This window comes from Toxotes jaculatrix, chromosome 12 (assembly GCF_017976425.1).
Source record: "Toxotes jaculatrix isolate fToxJac2 chromosome 12, fToxJac2.pri, whole genome shotgun sequence".
NCBI lineage: Eukaryota > Metazoa > Chordata > Actinopteri > Toxotidae > Toxotes > Toxotes jaculatrix.
The window spans coordinates 670,081-686,361 of NC_054405.1; the positions used below are offsets into that span (position 1 = coordinate 670,081).

The following is a 16,281-nucleotide window of genomic DNA, read 5'->3' on the forward strand; positions in this document are numbered from 1 at the left end:
TGCTCTGGAACCACGTCTCTGCCCGTTGTAAAATGAACCTGGGTGCCTTGGAGTTGGTCCAGTTGACTAAAACTATTTCCTTGGGCGAAATTCCCAAGGTGGCGTTGTCTGGCTTCATAGGTTGCTCTTAGTTGGGTGTTGTAGTGATCGACACCATCCACATTATCATCTATCTCATCTCCCTCGCTCACCACACTCAGATCAACAACTTCATTTGCTGTGCAGTAAAGTGGAAAAACACTTTTTTCACTGTTCCAGCACAGTTTGAGTGTTAGTGACCATTCATATCATGACTTGATGTGACTACAACCAACACAATGGAAAATCCTATTTCTATCTCTAACACTGAAATATCACATTCAGTGTGCAGCTCACACTGTTGGTGGTTGGTGTCTTCAGACTCCCTGAAAGCTGACATACAGTATTAGTTGAAGAAGGTAGTATTTTTATTTTGGATGAAACACATCCAGGTGTATCACTGTCCCTGTATAATGTGCTCACTTCAAAAAATTAAATTCCTAAACCATCACTGAAGTTCATTGTGCAGAAGTGACTGTTACATGTCCAGGCTCCACAGTATACCATGGACCTTCTGCAGCCCCACACCATGAGCTGATCTCTTAGGTCAGGACTTTCTAAATGTACCTCGGACATATTTTAAGACTCAGGAAGATTGTGCTTTCCAGTTTGCAGCCTCTAAACTTTGGAATAATCTCCCAGTAAGTCTGAGGTGTGTGGACTCTGTGGACTCTTTCACAAAGCAGATACAAATCCATCTGTTCAGACAGGTTTTTAGGTAACGTAGTATTTTATGTTTACACTTGTGTTCTATATCTGCTCCTCTCTTGTATTTTATCTGCTGTTCTTATTGTTTTATTTATTTGTTTCTCTCTCTTTGACTGTGAAGCAGTTTGTGACTAGATTAGAGCCTTTGTGGAGGCAGAGTGATGAGTCTGTGCTTTAAATGACAACTGGGATTGTGGCCAAAAACTTCTTACCTAAAAATACAAAATGCTGCTTCATCCTTGATAGACTTGATAATGAGCTCACGATGAAACTAATCTCACTTAAGGTCTCAATCATTGTTCTCCTTCAAATCTTATACCAACAGCCTGTAAAAGAAACAGTGTTCTCCTGTTGGCTTTTTAATTATCTGTTGAATTGAATGTTTTATTAGTGATATGATTGTCAGTTGTTAATGTGAATCACAGTATGTTGCCTCTTAAATACAGTCACAGCAGTGTTTGTTCTTCAGAGCTGTGCAGAGGCTGAACTGGGCTGTGTCTCTTTTGTCAGAGTCAGGTGTAAAGGTGCTCTCATGAGTGTTTGTCTGCTGACTGCTGGTAGAAATGACTGGAAAGTGTCTTTCTGTCTCCTGTCAGTCCATAATAAGTCCTCCTTCAAGGACTCCAGGACTGGTTTCAGAGGGTTCTTCATCTCTCTCTGCTCTCTGTGCTTTGCACCACCTACATTCCAACTTTGAGAAGAGTTTTTGTCCATCAGGTCTTTGTTTTTTCATCAATACAGTAATGTGCTCTTTCCTCACACTCTGGTTTTCCTGTGACTTTGCAGTAGACATTATTTTCTGTCTTCACCTCTTTATTGAAAGTAAGGAGTGATATTCACTATCTCTCCATTGCCACAGACAGTTTTAGTTGTTGTTTCTGCAACAGATCAGCTGCTGCACAGAGAATCATTTTGACTCATGTTTCTTTTAGATCTCGTTCAACTTCTCTTAGACCTTAAATCCACAGAGTCCTGCTGTATGTTGCTCTCTTCTCTGCATCACAGTGAGATAACAGTTACACCTATCACCTGAATCAAGTAGGAAGCTGATGGTGAAAGTTAAAGCTGACACTATATCATCATGTTCTGGGAGTAGAAGCTGTAAAATAACCAGGCTGGATGGAAGGAGGAAGCATTTTTTTCCTCCAACATTATTTCATCATTATTTTAAGTTACTGGTATTTTCTCAGTCTGGGTCCAGAAACAAAACTTTCTTTGTTTACTACAATGACTTTAAGGTGATTCTTCATCTGTTTGTAAGTTTGTGTTTTCATTGTATTTCTTTTATTTCTCTCTCTTCTGTTGTGGGGCTCCTGTCTCCTGATCTCCTTCATCCTGGATCTTCTTCTTCACATCCTAAAACAATGACTTATTTTTATGCTGGTGTGAGAGTTTACATGCAAGTGTGTTTGTTACCTGTGAATCACATTGTGGTTAAGTTTGTGTTTGGGAGATTTCCTCCATGTGTTTATGGATACAGATGATGTGTGTGTGAGTGTGTGTGTGAGAGAGAGAGAGAGAGAGAGAGAGAGAGAGTGTTTGTCCTTTGATGCCTTTGATGTATCAACATTCTACAGTCTGATGTCACAGGCTGCAGTAAGTGGACACACAGCCAGAGACAAGTTCAGAAGTCAAACAGGAGCAGAAACAGTTGGACTGGACAGGACTTGCTCATGATTTAGGAAGAAAGAAGCACTCAGATATTTCTGCACAATTATTGACAAGGAAGGGAGGAGCTACTGCTGTTACAAGGACAAGAGGAAACTACAGGAAAGTCCAGATCACCTCCAAGGTTTTCAGTAAGTCAGTACATGTTAGTAGTTCATGTCAGTGTTTAGTTTAGAAGTTAATGTTTTGAAATGTTTTTTCCAAATGATATGTTTGTGAAATTGGGACGACAAGTAATCATGGTTGCTCAGCTTCTTAACTTCTTTTTGGTGTGATGCACTGTAGTTTGTGTTAAAGGAAAGGATTTCTAGGAAGTCTGTTCTGTCTGCAACAAGATCCTTTCTAAAGAAATTCTAATGGAAATGATGGAGCATAAAATCCACAGTCCCTGTCCTGTGGAAAAGTTGACTTCCAGAGTTGAAAAGAAGCAAACATGAGGCTTCAACAGTCTGAGTAGATCAAGTTTCTATCTTCCAGGTATTTTTAGTCCAAAATTCTCCTCTTTGTGTTTCTACACCTAATGTTTCCTTGGTGGAGAGATGGCAAAATGACCTCAGGGAAAACAAATGATTCTAACTGTAAAAATATAAATAGAGAAACACATGCACTTTTCTTTTCTTTCCTTTTTTTTATATTGACCAACATAGTTCTCCGTTGCACAGTGTAAAATACAACCTCAAAAATGTTATTGTATGTTTTTTTTTGTCATTTAGCTGCTGACAGTTTTTTCCAGCTTCTCTCTAATGACTCATGTATTCCCCTCACAGATTCTCTTACCTGAGGCAGGTGTGTAAATTGTATTGACTCAGCTTGATATTTACCAAAGTTAGTTGGTTGACTGCCTTGCTTTAGGGCTCAACCACAGACCACTCTATAAATTCTCAGCAAAATGAAGGATTTCAAGAAAGGTGAGCCAACTCCAGTACTAGAGTTAATGCCCAGTGCTGGAGGTGCTAGTCCTCTCCTCAGTTCACTTTGCTGTAGGTTTGCTGACTGTGTGACTCAGTCATTGTTCTGTAGCTCTGACCTTATCTGTGTAGTCATGTTGTACAGTCTGGTCACTGCTCAGATGGACTGAATCTGTGTTTAACATCACAACATTGACCTCAGCTTCTCAGCTTTGTGTCCGTTCATTCTTCCAGTCTGAATTCAGATGAGACAAGAGACGCTCTGTCAGTGGACTGTGTCAGTCCTGACTGGACTTTCACAGGGTGCTCATGTCCTTTGTCCTCTGTCTTGGCTCTTTACAGTCAGAACAGACTAAACTCTGGTAGATAACACACTGCAGAGTCCGTTAACTGGGACCTTTCAAAACAAAGAGTAGCTTCATCTCTGGCAGCAGTTTCACAGTGTCCAGACATCAGACCTCTATAAGTGTAAAGAGAGAAAAGTCAGGGAACAGACTCCAGGAAACTAAGATGCCCTGTGGCCCATTCAAACTTTTGGAGACTCTTTCTCACAGAAGTGAGCCATTTATTCACTTTTCACCTGATGTGCTAAGAATTCAGCATCTGTTAACTTTTCCATTCAACCTCTTGTTGAAGGTTGTTGTATCATCTGTTCAGAGGGAATGAGCTTTTTATCAGCTGTGACATAAAACATGATAACATTGTTAAATTCACTGTGTTTCACTGCCTCTAAGTACTGAGAGGATCAAAGCCAAGCTGAACTAAAAACACAGCGCCTCATAACATGAGCTGCTTGGATATTTTTGTATGAAGCAGGTTGTTTTGAAGTCGAGTTCTAATGATCTGTAAGTCTGGTAAACACTGATGTGAGCTGTTCTGAAGAACATCTGTGGAGCTCTATGATATGTTACTGTTATGGAAAAAAGATAAGTGGAGTAGAAAGATCTCAGTGTTTATGGACTGAATTCATCTGATATGATTGTCAGCTGTTAATATGAATCATTTGTGTTTCCGCTTAAAGTCACAGCAGAGCTGTGCAGAGGCTGAACTGGGCTGTGTCTCTTTTGTCAGAGTGAGGTGTAAAGGTGCTCTCAGCGAGTGTTTGTCTGCTGACTGCTGGTAGAAATGACTGGAAAGTGTCTTTCTGTCTCCTGTCAGTCCATAACATGTCCTCTAACCTTCACAGAATCTCTGAATGAACCTAAATGAAAGTCTACACTGGCTGTTCAGTTTGTTGTACAGTTTACACATTAGATCGAAGCCTTTAAGCTTCACCTTTTCTCCGTCACTGACTTTTTTGTCCTTCTCAGTTAAAACATGTCACTTCCTTTGCACATTTTCCTGCTTGCTTCCATTACAGAATTTAAAACTCAAATAAGTTTTTGCTTTTCCTGCAAATCATATAGAGACAGACCCCCTGCATCCTCAAACAGCCTCACACTTACACACCTTCACCATGCAGGTAGATGTATCATGTGTGAGGAGGAATATGAAAAGAAATCAGAGAGTGGTTTCAGTGGGTTCTTCCTCTATCTGTTCTTTCTATGCTTCACACATTCCAGGTTTCAGAGGAGTTTTTGTTCAGCAGTTGTGAGTTTCTCTGGGTTTTGGTGAATAATGTGCTCTTTCCTCTCACTCTCTATTTTTCTGTGGCTTTCTGTCTCTTCTACTCTGAGCAGACAGTGTTTTCTGTGTGAAGTGTTCTCTCTGCTGTGTGTTGGTCTCTTCTCTGCATCCCACTGAGCATGAAGCATGAAGCTGCTCAGACTCCATCTGCTAATATGACCAAGCTCTCTTCACCTCATCTCAGGCCTGACCTCAGACCAGCCTCTCTCATGCTGCACACACACACTTCCTCAGCCTGGCATGGATCAGATCCCGTCAGCCTCTGTTTCTACAGGAGACATCGGCTCAGTTGTCCATAATAAAGGACACTTAGGCAGATGAGTTTTCAGCAGCAGGATGGGCTGGACTGAAGCAGAAACCCTGATCATTTTATAGATTTCTAGTTTGCAGCTGAAAGTTGATTTTACAGTAACTCTCTGTTGGGAGATGAATCCATGCAGAAAGTTCATCTGCTTTCTAGGCTTTTATCTCTGATCACTTCTGGATCTGTGCTCATTCTTGTACCATCTGCACTAAAATAATCAGCCCTGATGAGGAGTATTACTTCCTAATCTTTTATACAGTACATGAAGTTTTCACCTCATTTTAATATAAGCTCAGAGAACTTTTTAATACTGTTGCACCTTTGACAGTTAAAATACCAAAACACACCTTGAGATAACAGTTACACCTGTAATCTGAAAAGATGGAGTAGGAAGCTGATGGTGAAAGTTAAAGATGAAACTATATCATCATATTCTGGGACACAAAACTTTCTTTGTTTGATTCTATATCTGTTTATAAGTTTGTGTTTTAACTGTATTTTTCTTTCTCCCACTTTTTTGGGGCTCCTGTCTCCTGATCTCCTTTGTCCTGGATCTTCTTCTTTGGATCCAAAAAATGCAGGTAAAACATGACTTGTTTTTTCATCTGGTGTGTGAGTTGACATGAAAGTGCATTTGTTTGTGGTTAAGTTTGTGTTTGGGAGATTTCCTCCATGTGTTTATGGATACAGATGAAGGTATCAGGTCATTCCATTATTTGATGATCTCTACCTGTTAAACCATCCAAAGCAGCTCTGCAGTGTTTCCACCTGTGTTCATGTTGCTGTTTGAGGGTTAAGACTTGGTTTCAGGGTTAGAGTAAGGGCTAGGGAATGCATTATGTCAGCAAGTGTCCTCACAAAGATATAAGTACCAGTATGTGTGTGTGAGTGTGTGTGTGTTTGTCCTTTGATGCCTTTGATGTTTCCATCTCTGCTCATGTTGACGGTGTGAAGTGTCATGAATTGATGTAGTGTCAGTTAAACCCTGCTGAAAATCGTTGGTACATGTGCTGAGTTTGACACTATTTATCTATCTATCTATCTATCAGTGTGTGTGTGTGTGTGTGTGTGTGTGTGCATGTGTTTGTCCTTTGATGCCTTTGATGTATCAACATTCTACAGCCTGATGTCACAGGCTGCAGTAAGTGGACACACAGCCAGAGACAAGTTCAGAAGTCAAACAGGAGCAGAAACAGTTGGACTGGACAGGACTTGCTCATGATTTAGGAAGAAAGAAGCACTCAGATATTTCTGCACAGTTATTGACAAGGAAGGGAGGAGCTACTGCTGTTACAAGGACAAGAGGAAACTACAGGAAAGTCCAGATCACCTCCAAGGTTTTCAGTAAGTCAAAACCTTATTTAGTTGATGTCAGTATTTCAGTTCAGTGGGATGTTTGTTAAATTGGCATGATGTCTAATCACACAAGAACTTCAGCCCAAAGGTTTCAGTACATGTTCAGTTTATTTATGCTGATTGTATCTGTGAGATTTTCCTATTGTCAACTTAGGTTTCTATTTTTTCGTTCAAAGCATTATGGTTTGTGTTAAAGGAAAGGTGCCTATTTTTCCAAGTTTGTGTTTTAAACTTCAAATGTTCAAAAACATTCACATGCTTTTATGTAAATTGAAATCATTTGTGGTTGTTGCTTTGGATCCTCCTAAATGATGGAGCATAAAATCCACAGTCCATGTCCTGTGTAAAAGGGACGTCCAAAGTTCAGCAAGCAAACATGAGGCTTCAGCAGTCTGACTGAATGTGACCGAATGTGTACAGATGGAGAGGGAGAGGAGGAGAGAGGAAATCAGTGCATCATGGGAAGTCTTCCAGCAGTGTAGACCTATAGCAGCATAACTAGTGGCTCATTCAGGAAAGCCTTACTCAGCTCTGACTATAAGGTTCATCAAAAGGGAAAGTTTGAAGCCTCCTCTTAAACATGGAGAGGGCGTCTGCCTCCAAGACCCAAACTAGTAGATGGTTCCACAGTAGAGGAGCCTGATATCTGAGGGCTCTGCCTCCCATTCTCTCTATTGGAAACTTTAGGAACCACAAGTAAACCTGCATTCTGGGAACACAATGTTCCAGGGTAGCAGGGGATGGCTGCACTGCTGCTGTGACCCGGCTTGGTAACACAGCCGGCCATTGCCAACTCTTAACATCCTCCTCTTCTTAGCTGTGTCTTCAGTAGCTAAACTTGTGTATCTATGCTGAAGATTAGAGAGAAAGCTCTGTTCTAAAACGTCTCTCTGTTTTCAGCTCTCAGGACTTTTGCAGCTTCTACCTCAGTCTCTACAGTTTGGAGTTTAGTCTCACTCCTGTGCTCTTGTTTGTACTTTGGGATTTCAGCCAAATTTCAGCCAGATTTCAGAGCTGTGTTATGTTACTGATAATGCAAACCAAACTTTTCCTGCTTAACTGGGAAAAAGTTCATTCAAAGAACACTGAAATATCACATTCAGTGTGCAGCTCACACTGTTGGTGGTTGGTGTCTTCAGACTCCCTGAAAGCTGACATACATATGACATAGTATTAGTTGAAGAAGGTAGTATTTTTATTTTTTGACTGCAACCCCACACCATGAGCTGATCTCTTAGGTCAGGACTTTCTAAATGTACCTCAGACATGTTTTAAGACTCAGGAAGATTGTGCTTTCCAGTTTGCAGCCTCTAAACTTTGGAATAATCTCCCAGTAAGTCTGAGGTGTGTGGACTCTGTGGACTCTTTCACAAAGCAGATACAAATCCATCTGTTCAGACAGGTTTTTAGGTAACGTAGTATTTTATGTTTACACTTGTGTTCTATATCTGCTCCTCTCTTGTATTTTATTTGGTTTTCTTGTTGTTTTATTTATTTGTTTCTCTTTCCGCACTGCAGTCATTTAAAGGATTACAGTAAGCTGAGACTCTTGGCTGTAACTTCTTTTCAAACACATTTCTGCTGAATGTCAACCCATTCAGCCTTAGAGACAGATATCAGTCTCAGCACGGAGCGTCATCATTTCCCCTTGTTGACTTTCTGTGGACAAGCAGCATCAGATTTGAGAGATGGGATGTGGCTCCTGCTGCAGGAGGTGAGACTGATAAGAAGCAATAAAATACAGCAGCAGCTGCTCTGTAACTGTAAACCTGTAAAGACAGAAGAATGAGTTGGACTGGAGTCCAGTCAGATCACAGAGCAGTGGAGGGAGACAGCAGCAGGACCACCACTGTAGGCAAATATTTCCTCCAGAGAAAGGCCTGTTCACATGGAAACCATCTTGAGTCTTTAAAATGAACATGCACATACAGACACATGAAGAGTTGTTAGAGACAGAGGACAGATAGATGGAGACAAAGAGAAAACATAAGAGGAAAATAAATGAGACAGACACTCATCAGCTCAATGACAATGATGCTGTTTTCCACAAACACAGTGTTGTATCATGTTGTTAGTGCAGTGTGTTGCTCAGCATGTGGATATTGTAGAGTCACAATGTTTCTGCTTGAACAGCATGAAACCTGAAGTCAGTTCAACAAACACCAAGTGTGTGTTTTGTCCACTGCGTCCAAACTGACTTCCTGATCATTTCATGGAGTTTAACGTCTGTTGGAAGAAGAAATTCAGAGAGATGATAAGTGCAGTTATAGGAGCCTGTGGTTTGGCTGCAGCTCATGTGATTGTGTTTTAACTGAAGATATTATCAGAAAATGAGTTAACATCCACATTAGTTTAACAGCAGAAGCTGTGAAAGAAGTCTCTTATCAAGCTCACACTGTAAAGTGGGTTAAAACACTCACACAACATTAATCCTGATGAATTTTCTACATTTAAAAGTCACTTTTCTCCTTCAGTTGTTTGATGGCAAATCTGTGTTTGACAAAATCCTTTCAGCAATGTTTTTCCTCAGCTGAGAGATTGGAGGTGTGGACAGGAACTTGTTTGTGTCTCTTGATGAAAACACACATTTGATGTGTGGAATGAAGGTTTACCTTCAACAGAATGGATTTATTGTAGTGGACAAAGAGGAGAGTCAGTTCAGTTCTCTGTCACAGTTCAGCAGGTTTAACAGCTCCCTCCTTTCTGTCACCTCTCAGCTGGAAGAGTCTCTGTTTGTCTGCTGGAGAAAGCAGTGCAGTGGATTAGACTGTGCTGTGCAGCAGAGTGTGTTTCTGTGACAGACTGTTGTAGTAAAGACTGAGTTCTTTGGAAAAAGGCAGATATTGATGTTCATGGCTCTTGTTTTTATTGTCACACTGAAATATTTCTTCAGGATGTTGTAATCTCTGGTTATTAGTCAGTCACTTAGTTTTATAGCTAGTTTATCATTCTTCAGTTTAAATGCTTCTTTTGGTGACAGTTGAATGTAATTTCATTTTAATGACATTTTATTCAAAATCAATAACCTCAAATGTCATTTCCCAATCTGTTCCAGTGTTTTTGTTTCCAGCAGCATCAGTGTTGTATTGTTTTCACCTTGAGAGTCTTTGTGTGTATGTGTGTGTCATGATGGGAAAAAGTGGTCCTGGAAACACCCACTGCAACAGGTTCTACCACAGAGTCTGTCTGTCTGTGTCTGTCTGTGTGTGGACAGACTTTGTCAACACAATAGTGTAGTGACAATAGTGACTGTATCTTGGACAGTTGATCCAAACAAAGGCCGAGCTGGAAGATGGGTGTGGTCCAACAAGGGCATCAGAAGTCCTGGTTACTTCTGTAATATTGAAGTCATGAGCGAGTACTCATGGGTCTGAATACAGCGATAGGTGTCGAGGCTGCTGTGATCCTATGGAAGATGGTCTCTAGTTTGTTTAGAACGTGACTGAGGATTGATTTTTTGTGTAGTAGATGTTTTGCACTTTGATAGATAAAATCTCAGTGAGGCCTTTGATGAGAGCTCTGTCTTTTGGATCCTATCCCAACCAGACTTCTCAAAGATGTTTTGCCTTTGATTGGCACTTCCATATTAGATCAGATAAATCTCTCTTCAGTAACAGAATATGATCGACAGACTATTAAGGTTGCAGTTATCAAACCTCTACTTAAAAGCCTTCTCTTGACCCTGGCACTTTAGCGAACTATACTGTAGACCTATATCCCACAAGATAGCACTCCCCTGTGTGCGACGTTGTGGAGCTCAGAGAGTCAAACTTTGGCTTTATATTATCTACTGTTTTCCTGTGTCTTAGTTTGCCGAGTTAACACAACAGTAAGAAGTAACATTGTCCATGACTGGGTGATTCTGATATACAGTAGTTACGAGAGAGTTGTTGGAGTATTTTCTTTGACACAACTGTGTTGGGCTCCTTCTCTGAGCTACTTGCAACGCCAGGCACAAGCAGGGAGGCCCCCAGACAACAACAAGCCGAAGAGGAGACTAGGACGGAGGGGAGGAGCAGCAGAGGCTCAGATGACTGGTTAGCAGAGGAAGGCTAACCTTCCCGGCCATACTGTTTGCTAATGTCCAGTCTCTGGAAAATAAAATGAACAAAGTGCACACATGGATATCTATGCAGCGGTATGCACAGGACTTCTCCATACTGTGCTTTTTACGAGATGTGACTGGGGCAGGAGATGAGTCCATAACACTGGAGGGCTATACAATTTTCATAGCCGACCGCAACACGGAGGAGAGCAGCAAGACCCGCGGCGGAGGAACGGCCGTCTTTGTCAAGACAGGTGTGTACACAGACATTTTCAACATGTCTTTAAGACAAGCAGTAGTCCCACACATTTGGCATTCACACCAGTAGCCATGAAGTGCCTGGAGAAACTGATACACACAGACCCTCTACAGCAGCAGAGCATATGTCAGGATGCTCTTCCTGGATTATAGCTCTGCTTTTAACACGATCAGGCCAGGAAAGCTGACAGTGAAGCTGACTGACCTCGGAGTCCCACCCACCACCTGCATCTGGATTCTGGACTTCCTGACTGACAGACCACAGGTGGTGAGGATGGGAGGAAGGGTATCCGGCCAACTTAAGGTCAGCATGGGGTCACCGCAGGGCTGCCCTAAACTCTTCACCCTGTACATCCATCATCAAATATGCTGATGACATGACCATCCTGGGCCTCATCAAGGAGGGGACGAGTCAGGGTACAGGGCCTCAGTCAGAAACATCCTCCACTATGGGGAAGAGAACGACCTCATCCTCAATGTGGAGAAGAAGACGGAGCTCATTATAGACTTCAGGAAGAAAGCAGCCCCTCATCATCAGGGGGACTGAGGTAGAGAAGACTGACAGCCACAAGTTCCTGGGCCTCCATGTCACAGCCAATCTGAGCTGGTCAGAAAACACTGTTGCCCCAGTGAAAAAGGCTCAGAAAAGACTATATTTCATCCGACTGCTCAGGAAGGCTGGGGTGAGCCGGCGCCCCCTTACACATGCCTACAGAGGGCTCATGGAGAGCATCCTCACCACAGGCATCACTGTCTGGTGCAGGAACACCACCCACCACCAAACAGCAGAGAAGATCATCAGAACTGATCTTCCATCCAACACGCTGCAGAAAGGAGGCACTGAACATTTACAAGGGCTTAAACCAACAGCACACTCCATTTAGAGACACAAACACACACCATACAACCTGAGACACTGCAGAGCAGACAGCATCACAACTCACACCAGTAGATTCCACAGCAGCTTCTTTCCTGCCACAGTCAGGCTGATGGCAAACTTTCAGGAATAATAAGGACTGTTCACACCTACTACCTCACTGAGGCTCATGTGCAATAATCTATCAAATCTCTAATCTGTGTGCAATATAACCTACATGCAACAAGTATAGGCATCTGTGTAGAGTGTATTTTTGTGTAAATACAGTGCATTTTTGGTTTATTTCATTTTATAGTGTATTTTTTCTGTTTTTTCTAGTGTATTTATTGAAGCTTTGACTCCTGAGCAACATACAAGAATTCCTATGTGCCCAGACTGAGTGTTTGTGTACAAATGGCAAATAAAGATCTTGATTCTTGATTGATTCTTTATACTTGATTGAGCTCCCCTTTACTTGTTGCAACTGTTGCAAATCAATTGTGTGACCATCTGCATAGGAACGGTTTGTTTGAAGTTCTTCAGTCAGGATTTAGAGGACCTTGCTAATTCCAATCAGTACTCTTGCTGCAGCATTTTGGATCAGCTGGAGGCTTTTTAGAGAGTTAACTGGACATCCTGATAATAGGGAATTACAGTAGTCCAGCCTAGAAGTAACAAATGCATGGACTAGTTTTTCAGCGTAGCTCTGAGACAGAATGTTCCTAATCTTAACAATACTGCACAGGTCTGTGGTATTTCTCTGAGGAACACAAGTATGAGACAGTGAAGGTTTTGATTTAGAGCTTTTCAGGGCTGGGGGTCATTCTCAGCTATAGAATTTAAAAAGTATAAGAATTTTTTTGTTGTATTTTTTCCTTATCACTACATAAAATTACTATGTTCTCCTCATTTGCCCCCCGACTATCTGCTGTCCCTGCTCACATTACATCTATGCATGGAGACAGAACTGTGGCCTGACCTACAAAATGCCACTGTGTTTAACAATACATTTTCTTATTTTCCAGTTACTAACTTCTCAGCTATCAAATATATATAGTATAAAATGAATGCTGGAAGAATAAGCTGCTTCACTTCATCCGGCACCTGCAAGGCACTGTGGCATCATTGTGGATAGCCAGCGACTGGCATGTTTGCCTTCAGGGAGCATTATCAGCATCCGGAGTGGTGTTAATGATGAGGCTTCTGAATAGGACAGGCTAGCAAGCATATGGCTCTGACAGAATTTGGCAGACACTGAACCCTCCTCCATATATCTATATTACGCACCACTTTCTGACTGGTACATGGATGCTTGACACTTTGAGGAAGAGCCCGTCCCTGTGCCAACATAAGCTAGAGGTTCTGTCCCCACTCCAGCTCCTATCTCCTCGATGGTACCTGCAGCTTGATTTTGGGAATCTCTGTGTACACAATAATTCACCCAAGTAAATTTACATTCATGTTATCATGTTTTTTAAGGTGACTTTACATAAGCTAACAAACTAGAATACTATGAAAAATGAAATATCACAGAAATAGTTCAGGTTTATTTAGCATGGTGGTTTTGCTCTTTTTGATGAACTCATCTAAATGAGTGTATTTCCCCAAATTGTTTGAATTATTCCTTTGAGGTAGACTGACACCCACTTGATAGTTAACCTTTGCTGATGCTATACAAGCACTAGTATTTTACAATGTTGTACACATGAAGGAAGAGTCAGTACTTTAATTGTGGGGGATTAATGATGGGGTTATTATGAATATGGTCAAAAGATCAGCTATTAAATTAAATAAATTCATGCACTGAAAATGGTTTTGTTATCTAATCATAGCATCCCAACATTATAAGGCCATTACTAGTATTTTCTGGAAAACCCTCAGCACACAGTAACCATCACCACTCCTTTGCAACATCATGGATGACTTTAATGTTCAAGTAATAAACACTGGATCAAAAAACTACACTTTAGCTGCATTATGGTGGGGACAGCTCAAGTTTTAAACAATATAGGTGCCAAGTAATAGTTAAATGGCATGTATTACAATTACATAGAGTTTCATTGTGACAGTTGACTTAATATTAACTCTAAATAGCAGTCTAATTATATTTTTCTGTAGCTTTTTTGCAGATCTGAAAGTCCATTGTGTAAGAGTTGATGACATTCAGTGGTTTGTCTCCTAACGTTCTTCCTGTTTTCAAGATAATGAAGCTAAAGTGGTTCTGTAAAGTTAGACTTGATAAATGAATTTGATGACTTTCCTATGTTTATGTTTTTATCTTACAGCTGGACTGTGTCCTTGAGGAGTCACAGTCTGAATTATGCAGCCACACAGGACCCAGACAACAGCCCAGCTGAGGATTCATCATCATCCAATGACGAGGATTTAAAAAGCCCTGACAAAGCTGAGAAATCACCCAGTGAAGAAGACCTCAGAGGCCCAAACACAAATTCAAGTGAAGATGAAAATCAGCAGATAGGCAAGTGTACCTTTCAAAAACATAAGAACCCATCAACCTATGTGAAAAGAAAAAAAACAAAAAAAGAACAAAAAAGACAAAGCAAATATGACTGTGACTGTAAAAGTGTGTACAAAAAGAAAAGACAACAAAAGAGCATGGGTCAAAAGGCATTATTGCCTCTACTGTGGCCAATCAAATCTGAAGATGGAGAGGCACTTGCAGAGAAAGCATATGGAGATCAAGGATGTAGCATATGTGTTCAGCTTTCCTTTAGGGTCAATAAAAAGAAAGGCTCTTTTGGAACAACTGTGAAATAAAGATGATTTAAAGCACAATACCAAAGTTCTGGAAAAAGGCAGAGGACAACTGGTGACATGGAAGCAGCCATCACATGAAGTTGCTGTTAAGGATTATTTGCCTTGGTCATTTTGCTTTGGAATGTTTGCTAAAAAAGATTTGAGAAGACATCCGTCCACATGCAAAAGTAAAACAACAGGTGTAACTGAAGATGGTGGAAAAAAGAAAAGAGTAACAGTACAAAGCCGGGCTGCACGTCTGCTTCCAAAAGTGACTTCCTCCAGTGGATGCCAGGAAATCAACAACATGCGACAAGATGATGTGTCCTTTCACATCAGGAGTGATTCTTTGCTTTGCAGATACAGGGAATCACTGTATGCAAAACATGGCCATGTGAAATCCAGGCACCAGTTCTTGGAACTTCTGGAACAAAGCTGGAAGAACAATGTTTCTGTTAGTGCTCACCAAACTATACAAGAAAAGAGATGGAACAAACAAGATGACATCCCCCTCACCAAAAATGTGATGGCTCTGAGGAATCACGTCAGGATGCTGGAAGACAAAGCAAGGGATGAACTGACACAGCAGAGGAGTTTAACAGCATACAAAATGTTAAATGAGACAGTTCTGGCATAGCTCATTGTCTTTAACAACCGACGTGAAGGGGAAGCATCACGCTTGACTCTTGAGGCTTACAAGAGAGCAAGCAAACCCCATAAATGAAGACATTTATGAAACCCTATCACCACTAGAGAAAGAGCTGAGCAAGCTTCTAACTCACATAGAAGTCCATGGAAAAAGAGGAAGAGGTACCTGTTTTCTTGACAGAGAGAATGAAGGAGTCCATTGACTTGCTGATTAAAAGGAGGGATGAAGTTGGTGTACCTTCTGAAAATCCCTATCTCTTTGCAAGACCTGGTGTAATGACAAACATACGTGGACTGTCTGCAAAAATATGCAGAGGAAAGCAAAGCAGAAAACCCTGAACTCCTGAGGTCAACAAAATTGAGAAAACAGGTTGCCACACTCTGGCAACTGCTGGATCTTAGCAGAGGTGTGGACTCGAGTCACATGACTTGGACTCGAGTCAGACTCGAGTCATTAATTTGATGACTTTAGACTCGACTTGACAAAATGTAAAGAGACTTGCAACTCGACTTGGACTTTAACATCAATGACTTGTGACTTCACTTGGACTTGAGCCTTTTGACTCGACAAGACTTGCTACTTTCCTCAAAAACCCAAAGATTAAAAAGGATGTTATTAAGGAACGCTCTGTATCTTTCTTTGTATGTGTGCGTCTGTGTGTGTGCTGTCGGCACAACATCCAATCAAATTAGATCAACGTTGTTTTGATCCGACAGCATCCATCCAATCAAATTGCAGGACAACCAATGAAGACGGACTGTCAAACAGCGTGCTAGCTGGAAAAAATGATACCAAAGATAGTTTCGTTCAGGTATAAAAACTACGAGGTGGTCAATAAAAAACGAATTGCAGTATGCAAAACATGTGGCTCGAAGATTACAGATGGAGACGCAACAACTTCGAACTTCGTTCGACATCTGAAGTTGCACAAAGAAAGGTAAGTTCTGAATGAAAGCTTACATTTATTGGCTAAGTAGCTAATTTTTCTTTGCTGTGTAGCTAAATCATTGCAAACACGGTAATTTGTTGCGTCTACTGCGAGTTCACTCCCTTATTCATACCTTTGTT

General features: G+C 41.1%; 1 protein-coding gene across 1 annotated transcript in view; it reads right to left on the minus strand.

Annotated features, from left to right (window-relative positions):
* Nucleotides 1-16,281, minus strand: part of LOC121190893 (NACHT, LRR and PYD domains-containing protein 14-like) — a 202,175-nt gene that overhangs the window by 57,068 nt on the left and 128,826 nt on the right. The gene's annotated exons all lie outside the window — the stretch shown is intronic.